General features: G+C 36.5%; 1 long non-coding RNA gene across 1 annotated transcript; it reads right to left on the bottom strand.

Moving 5' to 3' along the window:
- Positions 1-10465: 10465 nt before the first annotated feature.
- Positions 10466-18176, bottom strand: LOC311426727. Its single transcript, XR_014686988.1, has 3 exons — positions 18062-18176; positions 13214-13311; positions 10466-10503 (listed from the first exon to the last, which is right to left on the bottom strand). It is a non-coding gene; the product is annotated as an uncharacterized lncRNA (long non-coding RNA).
- Positions 18177-18464: the final 288 nt, after the last annotated feature.

The following is an 18464-nucleotide window of genomic DNA, read 5'->3' as shown; positions in this document are numbered from 1 at the left end:
CTTGATGATCTTAGAGGTGTTTTCCAGCCTCAGTGATTCTGTGATTCTATTATCATATTCCATTTAGAACAAAGCTGTGTTGCACGTGCAAATAATAAGTTCAATTCATCATCCCCCTGTTTTCCACCCCCCCCCCCCCGGTAACAGTAATGCTTTCAAATAGGTCATTTTACCCTCTCAGAAAAGATACATTAAAAAAATAATTTAAGATTAATATTAATTACATACCTTATCAATAATATTTGGTCAACCCTCCTATGGTTTTACATTTGGATAAGTAATTGGAATTCACTTAAGTAACCGGATTCACTTCTGCTGAACCAAATTAATTAACATTTTTTTTTCTTTTCAGTATTTTAGTTCCTATGTGTATATTAAAATATGAATAATATCATCCTTTTCTATTATTGCATTTTCAAACCCTTATAACTTTGAAACAATGAAAATTAAATGCAAATGAAGACTGATAAACCAGAAATGAAACTTCCTCCATGGAAAATTATAAGACCCCTATTCTGCATCCATTTTCAGGATTGTTGTGGACTATTTGCACATTCTGCACAGCTTTTATACATCTATTTTCTGATATTTTGCATTATACTCCCCAGGTTGGATCTTTCTTAAAAGCTCAGAGGAATTGCTCTCAGAGAAGACAAGCTTCACTTTTCATACTGGTTCTGCTTTCCACAGAACTGATTAGCATTAGGCCACAGCTGTCAAGAACCAAGATGACTAATACAACACTGACCATGACATTATTTAGGGCTGCTAAGTATAATTTGAGTTTGCTGTGCCAGTTAGCATAAGCACATGTGTTTTTACCACAATTTGCTCTCACAGTATGGTACATGATTTGTCTTTGTCCGCAGTCCTGCAGCTGATTCATCTCTTCACAGCTACATTGCAGCTTCGTCATTCATTATATGCTGTAATTCATAAAGAAGAAAAAGCAAAAAAGACTGATTATCTTCCTTGTCCAAGTACATAAACATATAAATATTTTAAACAGAGAAACAAGAATTTAGGCCTCAGAGAGTCCTCAGGATGTGTTAAGCATATTCTTAGGGATTAAATAACAGTCAGAATTTTGTTGGACCTGAATTATATAATCATTTCAAATTCTTTGAAGAGAAATATTGAAGGAACAGAATGAATTTGAAAGACTGGTTCTATTTTCTGCACTGAGAAAAAGAGGATTACTCCACCAACTTCCTTCAAAATACTCTTTTAGAGTATTTACTCATGCAGCAGCCACACGTCTTAGGCTTGAAAACCCCTGAATTGCTAGTTACTTTTGTGAAAAATAGATCTTCATATTGGAAAATATAGGCAGCTCCTCTAGGACTTATATAAGCCATATAATGAGGTAGAAACCCAATAATCAAACATTCTCAAGGGATTCTCAGCAACTAACTTGTTGATCAGCTCCTTCAATTAGTGGTCATTGTTCAAAATAAGCAGTTAATGGTACAGAAACTTTACTAAATAAATCTCAGCAGAGTTCCTGTCTACTCCTAGATTCCCCAAGATCATTCCTAGTAGACAGTTAGGAAGCTGGCTGGTAGTATTTCCTGATTGCCAAGACTTTATATTTCATTCACAGCCCTTATTCACCAAAGCTGTAACCAGCCAAAGGAAGAGCACAGGCCTGCATGACAGAAACAGAAAGTATGCTCTGTACAAGTTCTGCAACCAAAACGCTAAAACTAAATGGCTGTTTCTGTGTTTCTTGGTCAGACCAGAAAGCAGTATCAACTTTCTGCTTCTGCTGCAGCTTTAATTTCTCCACCCTTCAATTAGCAATTTTAGTGCTTCCTGTAAATTCAGATTCCAACATGAACTTTTATCAACTACATATTTACAGAGCCAAGAGGACTTGACTCTGTTCCCAACAGATGGAAATACAAATCCTGATAGAACAAAAGCTGTTCCCAAACTAGTTCTTCTTCTCCATACAACATCCACATATACTACATGGTCAATCTGGTTTCAGCAAGCTTGGGCAAGTTTTGTTTTCCAGGTAAATATTTTTGTGATAAACTGAATTTGGTACCGTTTGACAATATTGGTGCATTGGTATAAAATGACTAAATTTCACTTAGAGATTTTGATTTAATTAAGTGTTTTTCTAGGAATTTATTTTGAATTATGTAATTATATGCAGAGAATCACCTCCTCCCTTCTGCCTTGGAGAAACTATAACTACAGGTTCTCCATCAAGTATTTGATTCACAGTCTTCAATTTTTCCTCATTTTGGCTAACCAGTGAATACCTGTCATTCAAAACTACCACCTACTATAAATGGAACATACATTTAATCTCTGATCTTGCGTTATAAAGTACAATATGTAGTGACACACTAGTAAGCCATTAAACCATAAACTTGAAACAGATGAAATATTTAGTGCTTTTAAAAAAATTATATGTTTTCTCTCAATATCAGATTAAGTTTGGGTTTACCTAATTAGAGATCTAATCTGTTTGAAGACTTTCAGAACTGTGGGAGTTTCAGGTTACATGAGGATTTAACTGCTCTAAATGAAATCCATTGTAGGTTTCATAATAACACACCCTACACACCTCTTATCTTCACAAAGGCCCATTCATTAATATCAAAATAGAAATGAGTATTTCCATAAGAATTAGTGAAAGAACTGTCATTTAGGTTGTACCATAATACCTCTTCACTAAGGCTTCTTCCACAATTTACAAAACCCTACTCCCCCATCTTTAACAACCTCCCCCCCACTCCCCCTCCCCCCCCTCCCAGTTCTTTTGGTGTGCATATGAATTTTCCTGGACTCTACATAAGATATTCCACCATGAAGATTATCCAAAGCACATGTGAATATAAATAATAAATCAGTGATATTTACAAATATTCAGGTTCATGTAAAAGCCCCACAAAAGAGACAATACTTTTTCTTTAAGATGACTAGTACTTTTCTCTCTGCCACTACTGTGCTACAATGGGAGAGAAGACAGACTTGCTTTATCATCCATTTTAGCAATCCAAATCAGTTATGTGTTACAAAAATCTTAAGAGATGTGATTCAGTACTCTCGATAGCATTATATGTATTTTTGTTTCAAGCTCTTTTTTAAAAAAAGATCTAGGACTAGTACAGAAACAAGATGTGGAACCTCTTCACTTCTTGTTTTAACTATAACTAGTTACAATCTTGGATATGTTAATGGATATGTCATAAACTAAGAATCTTCCTGTTTGATCCTGTAATACTTAAAAGCTGCATTAATACTGTTCATAGTTCATGAATTTTGGTAAGTATTTATATGAAGTAATTCTGGATGTTTCTGGTGAGATTACATAGAATCATAGAATTATAGAGTGGCTTGGGTTGGAAGGGACTTCAAAGATGGTCTAGCTCCAAAAACCCTGCCATAGGCAGGGATGCCATCCAGTAAATCAGGTTGCTCAGGGCATCATCTAATCTGATCTTGAACACCTTCAGGAATGAGGCATACATAACCTCTCTGGCAACCTGTTCCAGTACCTCACCACCTTCTGAGTGAAGAATTTCCTCCTAACCCCTAACCTAAATCTCCCCTCTTTTAGTTTGAGTTTCCACCCCATCCTGTCACTCTCTGAGCAAAGGGTTGCTCTCCATCTTTTCTATAAGTACCCTTCAAGTACTGAAAGATTGCAGTGAGGTCACTCCGGAGCCTTCTTTTCTGTAGGGTGAACAGCCCCAGCTCTCTTAGCCTTTCTTCGTAGGAGAGGTTTTCATCCCCTTGACTATCTTCATGACCCTCCTGTGGTCCCACTCCAACAGGTCCACATCCTTCTTGTCCTGGGGACTCCAGGTAGAGCCTCACAAGGACAGAGTAGAAGGGGAAGTTTGTGAAGTGGCCTGGAGTGTAGCTTGAACCTGCAACCACAGCCAGTCACAGGGAGTAACCACTAGGCTTCCACCAACCTCTAAAGAAGCCCACATGGTGGCCTGGGGTGTAGCTCAAACCCGCGACCATGGTATGCAGCAAGGTGGAAAGCAAGTGATGCAACTGCTTGGTTACTATCAGCTTCTAATGATCATCTTCTACATGATCAGCTCCTGAGCCACTCAATCAAAGCACAAGTGACTGCTATTTTGTTATTATTTTCTTCTTCTTGTTAGTTTACTGTAATAAAAATGAAGTGATAACAGATTTCTTCAGGATTATTACATACTAATATTTGCAGATATCCTATAGATATTTCATTTAAAAAACAAAACAAAACAAAACATTATTTTCTTTAGAGTGGCTGTTGTAAGAGAAAGAAAAAGGAAAAAAAAAAAAAAAAAAAGAAAAAAAAAGACCCTCCACCTATTTTTAGACTAATCACATTTTTTTTTTTTTTTTTCATTTACATATGTGTATATATATATAAGGTTTATTTTGAACAAGATTTATATTCACAATTAAACTTCCTTTTAATTAAGTATCTTTAAAAGATAAAAAATAGAAAACATTGAAATTGCATTACTCAAGAAACATACTACCATGAAAACATAGCTTTTGCAAGTTCAAGAAAACAATATACGAATATTTTAAAGTAAAAAGCATTTAACCAACATTATATGAAGTATTGTAAAGTTATGTTCTGAGCCCACAAAGCACGAAGTATCAATTGTTTTACCCTACACGTATTTGTAAAGATGCAAATAATGTGCTATAACTTAATTTCCAAATTACCTTTGTTACAGAAAAAGATACTTAATGGTACCTATATTTGTTTAAAATTTAGAGTACTAACTGTTAGCTTGCAAATAGAAATACTTGAAAAATTAAAGGAAGATCAGGTGGCTCATAGTCATTTTACTTAAGAACACATAACACTAGTTCATTGACATACTATAGTTGTAAATATTGGTATTTGGAGATAGTATGAACTAGGGGTAATAAAATTTCTATTATTAAATTCTAGGTCAATTAAATAAATTATTCCCTCCTAAATTTATTTGATGGAGTCAGAGAGCCTTTTTTACTGAATTCAACAGGCTTTGGGTTCAAAATGAGTTTTAAATTAATGAAAATTAACTTAAATATAATATGGATAATTACTGCAGTTGATCTGTTGACGACATCCTCCTCTCCTCTCTCACAGTGTCAACACTGTTCCAGGACATTCAGATATTACTGTTACTACACTCACCGCTGCTCTAGACAATTACCAAGTCAGAAGGAATATCTGTTACAATGAACTTTATCAATAATCATTTTGATAATGAATGAATAAATAAATTTGATTTTTTTTTTTTGGGGGGGGTGTCTATAAATCTACAATTCCTTTTGCACAGTTATATATTAAAAATGTATAAAAATACTAGTATCTGAACATGACATAGGGTCTTATGTTTACTGTGTTATGTCTTGTGAAAACCTGCATGAGCTGTAGGAGGACCATCTTAGGTTTCCTGGAAAAGTAAAAAGAAATATGGATCTCTGAGTTAGGTCATGATCTCAACTTTTCTAATAACGGCTCCATCACCTTGGTAATTCTTAAAGAAAAGTTATACATCCTGCCTTGTGTAGAGGACAGTGCCATAATATCAATCATGAAAAGTGACAGTTCTAGAGGGAGAGCAGGTGACAACTGCTTAATTGTTCTGGGATTTGTAAGACATTTAGCAATGTAATGAATTGTAGATTTCAACTGAGAACATTCCTGGTGGTCACAAAATTTGAATGTAATGGATAACTGCATCTAAGTATATGATACATGATACAATACAAAAGTTCTGGACAAGTTCCTGCCCTATGCTCTTAAGGTTTAGAAGTTCAGGAATTTACACCTTTAAAATAAAATAAACCCTTTCTAAGCTGAGAGGCGTTTCATGACAGGACATTGAACACCTGTGAAAACCCATATACCAACACCTGTGAAAATCCATACTTGCTGAATGAGTGCATTTGTTTGATTTCTGAACATTGATGGTCTCTTTCAACACTTGCTTTCAATTGTAATAATTTCTCTGGTTCTTCTGCCTCAATTAAAATAAGTCATAAAGTTGAACATGAATTGCAGCCATTTGGATAAGAGGGACATTAAAAGAGTCCTTCAAAACCTCAGTTAACTATGGTTCACAGTACATAACAGGCACAAGGAAGTCTGGCCTTAACCTAACAAATCTCTTGAGCACTAGGATGGCAAGCAACTTAACCATTTCAAATGCAAGGTGCAGTTTTGACAAGGCTCTCCAATTTTTCATAGAATCATTAAGGTTGGAAAAGACCTTCAAGATCATCTGGTCCAACCATCGCCCTGCTACCAATGTCACCCACTAAACCATTTTCTTAGCTGAGCTTCCCTAAAAGAGCAGTTTTCTTTAAAAAGCCATATCCACAGCATTTCTACAGCAAAGTCTATCTTTGTTTTTTGACAATGTAAAGCTGAAGACAGCCCCACAGTTAATATTTTTCAGTTATATCCTTAGGATACACATCAAGGTATAACACATGGTGACACTCTTCAAAACCTTCATCACATTGCAGCAAAACACCTGCATATAATTTGCAAGAGTTATCAGCATGCTGAATTACTTTGATCACCTCTAGCTAACTTGTATGCCACAAACTATAGCACTGTCCTTTCTGGAGAGCAGTACCAGGCTGGCACAGAAAACATTGCCATATGGTGTCCTTTGAAAGAGGGGGAGTAAGTACACTCAGAAAGAATGCCATTTCTCATGCTTTAGGGACTCATAGGTCTTATGTATGTGTCAGACTTATGCTAGAGTTGCACACATGGGTGTCAAGTGGGCAACAACCTGAAAACAGGAACAAAAAATACAACAACATGAACACATACAGAGCAAGTAATGGCAATGTGCTGTCAGGGACTGACTATTTCTGGCTCTAGACAGGCCAGGTAAGGGCTCTCTCAGATGGTACTGGTGATCAGTTGGGCCATGGTGATCCCTAGGAAGCAGGGTTAAAAAGTACAGGTGTCTTCTGTTTCCTCCACTCCATGGGAAATAAGAAATATCTTCATTTCCTTTTCTTTCATTCCTATCAATGTGGCCACACTCTGCATAGTAGCCCCCTTATGAAATAAGCTCAGGGGCCTCCCAGGCCACTTTGAACAGAGGTAGTACCTCAGTCTCCCCTGTAAAAAAGGGCTGTGCCTGGCTTAGTTAACCTTGGCCAACTGGATGAGAACTGGATGAGAGCTCACAAAGTTTACTTAGTCAATTTTCTAAAACCAGACCATAACTGTCTAGAACTACCTGTAAACATACAGGTGAACACATTACAACAAAAAAACACAATTTCTCCACAGCAAGAGTCTACAGGCTGCTGGAATGAATACTGGCAACACCATACAGCAAGTAAAAAACACTGTGCCTTGGCTGTGCTGCAGACAGACAGGCAAAAGAGAAGTGGGAAGGAGTGGTGATGTTGCTAACTCAAAGGAAAACAAAAAAATGCTTGCAGGTTCAAAGCATGTTGGGCATTTTCTGCAGCAGAGCTATTCCAGCCTGCTTGTAAGAGGATGATGCGTGTTGGCATACAACTGTAAAGGCCAGACACTCCCACAGAGCTCTTGATGGTGCTCAAGGCAACATTCAGGGTGGGGAGGGGAGGATGATCATGGAATTTGGTTAGAAGAGGAACCACCACAGATTTTCTAACACAGCATCCTCTAAGAAAGGACAATCTCCAGCTGCCCTTACTTACATCTGCCTCTTCTAGGGTTGTTCCAACACAAATTACCATGGCACAGCCCTACCATCAGGGCAATACCTATCACACGGCCATAATCAAGTCCCCAGTACAGGTGTCTGCAGAAATACTCTGATGACTTTGTTCAGTATCAGGTCTTTTCCCCTGCATCCTTTTGCTGAATGACAGATGCAAGCTGACAAGGAGCTCCCTCAAGCACCCTTCTCCACTGCTACTAAATCTACTTTGAACTCTTTCTTCAAGTTGGATACGTCCTCCATGTATTGCTGAATGGAGATAAAGTTGCTTATTTGCACTCTGAGGATCACACAAGGCAAAGTCACTCTGCATTACATGGAGGCATAAGAAATAATCTAACCAGCTAGTTGTGACTTAAAGCCTCATAGTGTGTGATTCCTCAACAACTTCCCATGCACGTAAAAATCCAGGCAAAAGGTTACCAGAATGTTTCCATCTTTTAGGCAGTTTTAGGCCCTGAGTCAGTGGGAGAGAGGATAACCAGAATAAGAGCATCAAGGAAGCCAATAGAGCTGGCAACACAGGCTAAAACCTACATTCCTAAAAATTATGTTATTTTCATTGTATTCCAAAGAACATTAGTCTAATTTAAGGCAAATGGAGCAGAACTGGCTAGAGAAGGGAAAGATCAAAGTGAGACTACCATTCAGTTGGAGGATGTATCTTCCAAACTTCTAATACCTTAGAACAGTATTGGTGTAGATTTTTTTTCCTATTGTCAATGCAGAAGAAATATGCATGTGTAGAGATTGTGTTTTTATGTTGTACAACATTAAAATTGCATGCTCTTAACAGATTTGCAAATAATAAAGCTAGATGGGATCATAGTGACTGTCTTTTCTGGCCTCCCCTGCTATATATCAGAACTCTGCTGAATTAATACTTCCATGAGCCAGAATATGCCTTTTAGAAAAACTGTCAATCTCCATTTCTATTTCCCCCTGATAGAAAATTCACTACTGCTATGAGAAAGATCCATTTAGAGTCACTATTGAAAGTGTGCTTTCCATCTGGGGCTGATGTTCCTTAGTTTTTAGCTAGTATGTGCTATTTTCTCCTTGTCTGTTTTATTGAAAAGCCTCTATTCTGAAGTTCCTGTTTCCCATATTGATCCTCCTGGATTATGGATAATCCACTTCCTTTTAACTATCAGTTTGAGCTCCAGAAGTCTCCCATTACAAGGGATACTGTCCAATCCTTTAATTATTTTCTTTTCTCAGAACCCACTTTTTTTTTTTTTTTTTTTAATTGGGAAATCAAGGAATTCTCTATTACTCTAGAAATACATAGTTTATATAGAAACACTGAAAAAACAACACAGATAATATGTCTTGCATTCAAAATCCCACTGTTTCTGCATTCTCAATTTTTTAATTGCTTATACCACTTAGCAGCTCAAGAGTGGAATTTTCTTTACCATGGCCCCAAGTTTTTAGGAATCCCATACCACAAACCTTTAAGTAGGACCTACAGATTTTCCTTGGAGATTTTTCTCAGAGATTGTCCTCTTAGACTTCACACTCACCCACACAGTTACAAACATATTACTTGGAGTTTAATTAGACAATCCATATCATTCTTTACAAGTTAATCTTTATCTACTCTCTCCTACACCTTCTATGTCTCTTCTGCAAACTGGAACAGTGATAGTATTTTATTCCACATTGCTGATGAAAATTTAAGATAATGTAAGGCCAAGAAGAAAATTTACAGTACTGCTGTCTTTAATCACAAACTAAAGAAAAACCAATAAAAGAAGTGCCAAGACTGTTTCAAAGGCACAATGTCCATAGTCTTTGTCCATGGGAATTACTTATGTATGTAATTCTTTATTAATTGAATCACCTCTAAGTCGTTCCATTATTTTTACCTAGGATCAATGTCACACTGACAGGCCAGTAATTATCCAGGTCATCCCATTTACCTTTTAAAGTTATTGATATATTAGCTAAGTAGTCCTTTAAACTCTCAGTTTCCTGCAAGACTTTTTAAAAATCAAAATTATTAATCCAGGGAGATAGTTGGCCAGCTCCTTAAAAAAAGCATACAAATCATTAAGGGTGTACTGATTTAATACTGATTTAATAAAAACTTGGTTTTTATGTCTTTCTGAACCACCCTTAAAATGGTAAATAATTTCTTCTTCCATATTCGGTAATGGGAATACTTCATCTGGATCTTCCCCAAACTATTTAGTGAATAAGGCATTAATGCAAAAAGATAAAAAGGTAGTGAGCAGCTTGAGGCTACGATAAGAGGAATAGTAACTAGGAATATAAGATTGATTAATACTCCTGCATATCACAGAACTTAAAAGCAACACAGAAGAATGTAATCATTCTTTTAGAATAATTGATGTGCTGCTGTGAGGAATTTGTATTTGTCATTTGAGGATGTATGGTAAATACCTATGACCTGTTATGTTAATCAGTGAAATGCAAGTCAGAGAAAACATGTTATCCTTGGAGGCATTTACTAGTCACTTAAAATGATTATGCACAAAATTATATAAATTAATAATATATAAGATAAGGATAAAAGAGAAAACAAATCTACTTTCAAATGTTTTACTGAACTATACTTGTTTCATTCTTTCTCTGTTTGAGGAAACTTAATGAGTTCATCAATAAGGAATTCTGTACTAATGAATCATTTTCTAAATTCTTATGATATTGAAAAAATATATGGAGTATATTAATTATTTTAGTTAGGTACAGACATCACAAACCTTTCTTCGATGTAATTACTCACCACTGGAAAGCTCTAATTCAACAACTGTTCCCGTCTGGCCAAAATGACCTGCCGATGATTGAATGAAGTGTCTGTCACAGTGTGAATCTTCAGAAATAAAGGAGTTTGTTATATAGCTCCTCAGGAACAAATTGAGAATTAAAAGGGAAAATATAATGGAAGTCTGAGACAAAGAGAAGACATGTCATGAAACAGAAATATCTTATAAACATCACAGAGCAATTCCTCCTTCCTTCTTTTCTTTTGGGGTTGTTAAGAGACATAGACATGGAAAAGAAATTCAGTAACCTAAACACCAAAGACATTTTCAAGTTTTTAAAGAGAAACATTTTACTGAATCAAGTATATCTCATTAAGATTCAGGTACTGTTTGTTATTAGCCAGGGTCAGAATTAAATTCACAGACATTGGCTGTAAAGCCTATATTGATGTTTATGTTAATACTCTTTCTCAAGAAGAATGGTGAACCAAAGAAAGAGTTATAGGAGGACTAAATGAGAAAGTCTGTAAATTTGAGTGGAAAATTAAGAGAGGAAATATGAAATTCTATACATCTCACATATTAAAATTGAGATATTTTGTTGTGTGATGTCTGGCTTCTAAGCACAGTTAAATAAATAAATAGAGCTTCCATTCCTCTAAACTGTAGAAACAACAGATTTTAGTGAACAAAGAAACAAGGCCTCATACAGCTAGGTTTTTGACTGATTTTCTGTTTTTACCTAGAAATGGCACTTAAAATTCAATGAATCAAACCTTTAAGTAAGTAAGAAAACCACATGGTGAAAGGAGGATTTACTAGCCAGATCTCTGCAATGACCATCTTCATTCAATTATTTTTCCAAAAGTTGTCCACTACATGGCAAGGAAAATATTTTCCTACCTCTCTAGAAGCTTGAATCAAAATCTACTCCAGATTTTGATAATATGAAAATAGTAGTGAGTTACATACGCATAGAAACCTGCCACAAATATAATTTCCAACACTGAAATTTCAAAAAGATTTGGACCATTGTGTTGATATGAGTGTGTTGTATTTTTTAAACATTTTTTTTCTCCTTGGACTTTCTAAGCATTGCTCATTCTTTAAATCAGCTAAAACCACTAAAAAATAAATAAATTTGAAGGTAGTGTAGAAATGATTCCATCGACTCTTGGAAAATAAAAGTTTTTTTAAACACAGAAGTCAATAAAAGTGTTAATAAAATATACTGATAACATAGATATAGACAGAAGAAGACATAGTTAATACTGCTTTCCTTTAATTTCACTTGCTACACAGCTTTCTCAAAACTGCATATTCGAAATGCTGAAGATAAAAGAAGTGTGAAGCCTCCAAGCAACATGAAATTTAGGAAAGAGGAAGTTTTAACAAGAATTGTAGATTACTTCCCTATAGCTAGAGACCTTAAGAATACAGAAAGAGGCAATAACAACAGAAGATAAATGGCTGTGCTCCAAGCAAAATGTTTCCTGCCTGTAGATACAGCTGAAAACATTCAAAATTAAGTGAAATATTTAGCTAATGTTTGTATCATCTCACAGGGTGTCTTACGTATCATAGTTCAATGTTAACTGCATTGCAGAATAAATTAAGGCACAATTCTTCAATGTTCATTCATGTGGAAAGTGGAGCTTTATACCATAAAGCATATAAGATCAACAGAAATTCATGCAATTTAGATGTTATTGAACATAAGTTGGAAAATTGGATCTTAAGTGGTTCTGGCTCATACTCAGTGTTATTTAATATATGACATTGATTAAGCTCTCCATATTTAACAAAGACTTTCTTTAAAATAAAACCCAGGTTTTTCAAATCATGACATCTATGGGAAAGTGTATTGTCAAACTGTTTTCAGTTGCAAAACTTCTTCTCCAATTAGGTATATCCACCTCAACAGATTTCAGTCTGGATGCTTTTATGCTTTTTTTCCTAAACAGTTTTAGAACCTCATTGAGGTAGCACAGTATGGTAATTCACACTGCTTCATTTTGGCTGGGCCATTTTTCTCATGATATATCAGAGCAAGTTTATCCACAGAGGAATACTCCCAGCTAAAGTACCTTTCTCTGGCAGCTGAGAAACCCAATTTTTAAAGTGTGAGACAGCTGTGTTGCTTTTCCTGTAAGTCACAATACTGGCTTAGGTAGATGTACAATAAGACGGAATCCATTCAAAGTGAAAAATATCTTCACTGCTGAATCAACCTTTCCTGGAAATGTTTATTCTCTGGAAAGGTTTTCAGCTTAGGATTTCCTTGGGAAAGAAAACAAACATCAAAATATCAGATGTCTCACTAAGCTAAAATCTTATTTTCAGCTTTTTCAGATATGGTATCATTGGTTTAAAATAAAATGAAAAATATTAAGTTTGTTGTATTTAATAACTGAGAAGTGTTCTTAACTGCAATAGTTGTTGTTTCTCCAGTATGTAACAGGGTGTGTGAAGCTCTTTTTATTCATTGTGTATATGTGCTGGAACCTTGCTTTAATTATGATATTTGCCTGCAGCAGAAACTATTGCACCTATTAAAAACAATTACTCATTCCTTCAGTTTCAAATACCAACTTCCGTCACCACTGTAACTATGTAAGCCAGGATGGCTAGAATGGAAGAAAACAGTAAAAAAGTTAAATTCGATTTGTCTGCGGAATTTACTTTATTTTGTACCACCTATTTCATATACTAAGTCTTCCAATAGATACTGAACAGCCTAAACAGAGAAGTTAAAAATGAAATGGTGTTAATACTCACCTACTCATGGGAGTCTGTGTCATATACAATACTCCTTGTTCTGCTGTGGTGTTCTGTGGAGAGGCTGATGATAATCAGTACCATCTTTATGTTCAGACCTGGAAAATGGAAGAAATCTGTGTTCTCACCCTATTCAATACCAACAAACCAAACCTTGCCTCTAAAAACAAAACATAACAAAACAAAAACAAAAACAAAAACAAAAACAAAAACAAAAACACTTCAATAGCCTTTGATATTACAGCAGTTCACTGAAGGGCAATGTCTTCAAAAGTTCCTTATTTGTGAGATCAGCTTCACATTACAAGCTCCTGCTGGCACCATCTGGCCCAAAGTTAAAGGGAAAATCCAAAGAATATGTATAGAATGAGTGCATTTTAAATAAAACTACAATTGTTCAGACTTAGATCTGGTTATGTTGGGAAATGTTGTATAATCTTGGGGGAGCACACATGGGTGGCAACATATTTTTAGACAAAGACAGCAGATACAAGTCCATGCTCTTATAAAGATCTTTAACAACTTTAGCAACAGATAATTTGACAGATAAGATGTTTAAATCTGTAAAATGTTTTTCTTTTATCATTCCATATTGTCTATTTTCTTTTCAGAAAACAAGAGAGTGTTCATCTATTACAAAGTCTGAAATATTTCAACCACATAAAACTGCTGCTCCTAGAAATATGCTATTTAAAATAAATAATTTATTAATTTTAAATTTGTAAGGAATGTGTTAAAGTGAAATGTGAAGTGAGATGGATGTCTTTTTTTTTTTTTTTCTTTTCATAATGATAATTTCATAATTTTAAGCTAGGGAACATTTCAAGAAATATTAAAAAAGTGGCAAAATTGTAGTCAGCCAAAATATGTTTGTGCACTTAATTCCATCTCTCTCACGCATATATAGACACAGACTGTACCTGTACACATCAATGACCTAAAGGAGTGAGACAAAATTTTATCTTTGCACAGAATTGCGTGTACTCTGAGTACACGCAATTCATTAAATGCTTTGTGTATATCTTTACAGCCAGCAGTTATGACAAAATAATTTCTGAGCCACAACTATTGTTTTTGACTAGTTCTTAAGATTTTTCTTAATTTGTCTGGATTCTTTTTAATCCCATGCAAAGTTTGAACACATGCAACATCCTGAGGATCATCTTATTTTATTTTTCTCTTTATCTATCTCTTTCAATGTTCCCAAGTCATTGTACTGCAAAAGAGGGAATGATTTTGTAGACTTTCATTCTATCTCTCCTCACTCACCTCTTTCTGAAGCCGAAGAGTCCTAGTCTACATAGCTATTCTTTATACAGATGTTCTTTTTTAACTTTGATCATCCCTGATACCTTTCTCAGCACTTTTCTCAATTCTTGTTCTCACATCTCAAAAATAATATAGAAGAAATGGAAGCATTCAAAATGTAGATGACCAATGAATTTACACAGTAGCATAATAATGCTAGTAATGCTTTTCCTTCCATATTCCTTTCTGAATAGTTCCTAGCCCTGTGTGTTTTTTTCACTGTTCCGGATCTGATGCTTCCATAACACTATATTATAATAGCAGCATCTGTGCCTACTGTTCAGCTTGGGTGAAGACTGAATTCTTACTATATCACAGAATCACAGAATCATAGAATCAAAAGGTTGTGGTTGGAAATGGCCTCTAATTTGAACCTCTTGCAAGGACACCTTCCACTAGACCAAGTTGCTCAAAGCCCCATCCAACCTGGCCTTAAACAATTCCAGAGATGGGGCATCTACAGCTACAACAAATGATGTTGCAAAATGATGTTGCAGAGGAAGAAATTCAGAGCTGTATTTGCTGAAGAGTAGATCTAGTCTGCAAAATAGGTCTGCAAACATCAACAAATAGTAAAGAGAACATAGTTTGAACTTTTCTACTTGCAAAAAGCCATGGATCATATGCTAGGTTCTTGTTTTGCTACAGGAAGTTCATGTGAGTCTTGAAAGTACCTTGTGGGAGTCGGCTATTACTGTTACTGGAAGGACAATATTAAGAAGAATCTGAGATTTTTTTCCCCTCCCAGTATCAGTTACAATTAAAACTTGAAAACTAATAGATTTGCTTTTGGGAATATTCAGTTAAATTTTGGGGATTATAATAAGGATAATTTGCAAGTTCTTATGCTGAAACTCTGACATTTTAAGCTTCTAGAGTTTCTGCAAATGTGATCATGAAGCTTCAACTCTGTTAAACCTTAATGGAAAAAAATGATCTTTTTCAATAATGAATGAAAAAAAAAAAAAAAAAAAAAAAAAAAAGGTAAAATAAATAGACACATGCTGTTCATCTCCCTTCTTGAAATGGATAAGAATTCTGAAAGAAATAATTGTTTTTATCCGTTTTGATCAAGTGCTGGAAAACTCAGTGGGAATCCAAATACTTATTATAAGAAGAAATAAGCAGATGATAATTATAATAAAGTACTGTTATTTTAATAAAATAACATTTCCTACAAAATAAAACCAAAAGATGATACCTCAAAGTGAGCTGGTGTGAGAAAAGTTTTCATTATTATTATTTTTTTTTTCTTACTATTACACAGATTGGATCAAAATAGTTTCAGTGATGGTTTATTTTCATCAATCTTGTCAATAGGAGTTCTAGGAGACCTTCTGCTTTAATCAGGGTCTGTAAATATTTCCAGGTATTTCACCCACCCAAGAAAGGAAACCAAATTGAGCAAGGACTCTTGAAAACTCTTACTGTGCACATGCATGAATTTCAGTTTCTTAAAGGGCTTGGCAGTTTCTTCTGATATTTTATTTACATCTACTGAACTGAAAGTCCATAGAACTAAAAGCACTGGAAACTAGGGGTTTGGATCTCTGTGATGAAGTTAGAATCCATTAATATGAAAAATTAAATAAAGTTCACAGAACATCTAGAACTCCATAGAGTTAGGTCTAGTAATCTATGCCAATAACAATACTGTCATACAACTATGTCTCAGATTGCTACTCATATTAAACAAATACTTGCAAGACCTTAATTTTTCAGGTCAAAGCTATTGATATTTTAGGTATAATCACAGTCTTTCAGCAAGTTCAGAAAACTTAAAAATAATCTCTTTATACAATCTCTTAGCTAACAATAGTTTTCAGAGTGTAATATGAAATACAGTTCTCGAAAGTACATATGTAAGATTAAGATATTTTGTTTTCTGGGGATACAAGCAATCCTTTTCTAGGTTTTCTTTCACAATTTATGGTGGCAGTCTGTGGTGGTCTTACCCTGCTGGGAAGCTGAGTTCTATTACAATCACTCTCACTCTCTCCCTCCTCAAAGGAGAACAGGGAGAAAATAGAATGTAAAGGCCTTAAGATTAAGATAAGGACAGGGAGATCACCCATCAGTTACCATCACAGGCAAAACAGACTCAAGGTAGTGAGATTAATATAATTTATTACTTATCTCTAGCAGACTAGAACAGTGAGAAACTAAGAACTAAGAACACCTACAAACCCCCTACTCCCTCCCAAACAGCCTCTTCTGCCTTCTACTGCTCCTTGGTCCCTCCTGTGGGATGCTGTCCTTCCCAAACGGAGACTGTGGGGCTTGTCACAGGCCGCAGCTCTTCAAGAACTGCTCCAATATGGGTCTATACCACAGGGTCCATTCATCAAGAGCAAACTGCTCCAGCACAGATCCCCCCATGGGTGGGCGGCAGCTTCCCCAGACCCTCTGCTTCTGCGTGGGCTCCTCTCCATGGGCTGCAGCTCCAGCCCAGGGCCTGCTCCTGCGGGGCTCTCCATGGGCCGCAGCCTCCTCCAGGCCACATCCACCTGCTCCACTGGGGGCTTCTCCACAGGCTTCAGTGTGGAGATCTGCTCTACCATGGGACCCATGTTTTTCAGGGAGACAGCCTGCTCCACTAGGGCCTCTCCAAGGGCTACAGTAGAACTTTTGCTCTGTGCCTGGAGCACCTCCTGCCCTCCTTCTGCGTTGACTTCTGAATTGGGATCTGCAGAGTTGGTTCTCTATATATTTTCTCACTCCTCTTAGATGTTGCACAGCATTTATTGTCCTTTCTTAAATCAGAGATTTAAAAAACCTTCCCCAGAGGTACAAACCTTCCCCAGAGGTACAACCAGCATCACTCATGGCTCATGGCTCAGCTCTGGCCAGTGGTGGGTCCCTTTTGGAGCATCTGGAATTGTCTCTGCTCCAACATGGGGCAGCTTCTGGGCTCTGCTCACAGAAGCCACCCCTGCAGCTTCTCTGTTACCAAACACTTACCTATGTAAACCCAATACAGTGTCAAACCTCTTCTGGTACTGGATCTTCATGATGAACTTGTGCAGTAGGGAGGTATGTTAGTAGTCTTTAGATTAATTTTGTGACTATAAAATATAATAATATTTAGTTTTTGCTTTGAGAATAAGGGAAACTGACACAATCAAAAAATTAAATACCATGTCTTGCAGCTTTGTTTTATAAAGAAAAAACGTATTTAAAAAAGAAACAAACAAACAAAAAAACCTATCACCCCTGCAACACCAGAGGGCTGTGCTGCCATTCAGAGGGACCTTGACAGATTAGTTTGGCTGGAGATAAACCTCATGAATTTCAGAAAAGGCAGGTTCTGCAGCTAGGGCAGAATAACCCCAGGCACCAGTACAGGCTGGGGGCTGGCCTGCTGGAGAGCAGCCCTGGGGAAGGACCTAGAAGTCCAGGCAGACAGCAAACTAACCATGAGCCAAAAATGTGCCCTTGTGGCCAAGAAGAACAACGGTATCCTAGGGCACATTCAGAAGTGTTGCCAGCAGGTTGAGGGAGGTGATCTTCCCCATCTAATCAACCCTGTTGAGGACTCACCTGCAGTACATTGTTTAGCTCTGGGCTCCCCAGTACAAGAGAGACATGGAGCTACTGGAACAAGTCCAGCAGAGGGCTGGACGATGAGAACTGGCAGATGATTAAAGGACTAGAGCATCTCTCATACAAGGACAGGCTGAGAGAGATGGGCCTGTTTAACCTGGAGAAGAGAAGACACAGAGGGGATCTTATCAATGTGTACAAATGAGACCACATTCTTTTCTGTGATGCTCAGTGACAGGACAAGAGGCAACAGGCACAAACTGAAACACAGACTGAATATGAGAAAATGTTTCCTTACTGTAAGAGTGACAGAGCATTGGAACAGGTTGCCCAGAGCAATTGTGGAATCACCTTCTTTGGAGATACTCAAAACCTGCCTGGATGTGATACTGTGCAAACA

This window comes from Aythya ferina (genome assembly GCF_964211825.1).
Source record: "Aythya ferina genome assembly, chromosome: Z".
Classification (NCBI taxonomy): domain Eukaryota; kingdom Metazoa; phylum Chordata; class Aves; order Anseriformes; family Anatidae; genus Aythya; species Aythya ferina.
The sequence above is the reverse complement of the archived record's forward strand: the minus strand, read 5'-3'. Positions and strand labels throughout refer to the sequence as shown.